The sequence below is a fragment of the Malurus melanocephalus genome, unplaced genomic scaffold, assembly GCF_030028575.1.
Source record: "Malurus melanocephalus ecotype Western Australia unplaced genomic scaffold, MMel_1.1 scaffold_2871, whole genome shotgun sequence".
NCBI classification, from domain to species: Eukaryota; Metazoa; Chordata; class Aves; order Passeriformes; family Maluridae; genus Malurus; species Malurus melanocephalus.
Genome location: NW_026626103.1, coordinates 3065 through 4209, shown reverse-complemented (window position 1 = coordinate 4209; position 1145 = coordinate 3065).

Sequence of the window (1145 nt, the reverse complement as noted above, 5' to 3'; positions counted from 1 at the left end):
GATGGATTTCCAAATCATTCTAAAAGGCAAATTTTTCTTATCCTGGTTTCCAGTTTATCCATAAAGGAATAACACGAATGGCCCTCAAAAAGGAACCAGAGGCTGCTGGTTTGGGATTTGGGGTTTGGGATTTGAGATTTGGGATTTGAGATTCGGGATTTGCGATTTGGGATTTGGGATTCGGGATCTGGGATTCGGAATCTGGGATTCGGGATTTGGGATTTGGGATTCAGGATTTGCGATTTGAGATTTGGGATTCAGGATTTGCGATTTGAGATTTGGGATTCGGGATTCGAGATACGGGCTTAGGAGTTCAGGTTTTGGGATTTGAGATTTGGGATTTGGGATTCGGGATTTGGGATTCGGGATCTGAGATTTGGGATTTGGGATTCGGGATTTGGGATTTGAGATTTGGGATTCGGGATTTGGGATTCGGGATGGGCTTTATCCCATGAAAAGCTGCAGTTTTCCCGCAGGAGAAGCTGAAACACCAGGAATTAACTTCCCCCGGGCAGGACTGGGATCAAACCCGCGATTTTCCCTCTCTGAGGCCAAATCCCTCTCCTTCACATCCCTTTATTCCCTCTGCACATCCCTCCCGTACCCTCCGTGTCCCCGAGCAGCTCCGGGAAGCAAAACCGCTAAAAATGGAGCAGATTGCAGCGATTGATCACAGCCGCTCCATCTCCCCCAAAACCGCTCCAGATCCCCCCGGGATCGCGATTTTTTGGGATCGGGAGAAGCTCCCGCGATCCCGGGCAGCACCTGAGGCGTTTTTTGGGTGTCGTTGATGCGAAATGCGAACCCAAAGGAGCTCCGGCGGCGCTGCCAGGCCCTTCCCGGCGCTTCTCTCCCGGTTTTCTGTTGCCCTCTAGCGGGACCGGGAAATCGCGGGATGGGAACCGGGAAAAGGACGGGAAAAGGGGCGGGAGAGGATCTGCAAAACCCCAAAAACGCTCCCCGTTCCCGGCTCTGAGTTTGGGAAGAGATTTCCTGGAGAGGCGGCACCGAGCCGGCAGAATTAGGGATGGGGGAGACGGGAAAGGAAAAAGCGGCCGGGAAAGGGGAATTTCTTTGGAGAGAAAAGAGGGAATTTCTTCGGCAAGGGAATTTCTTTGGAGAGAAAAGAGGGAATTTCTTTGGAG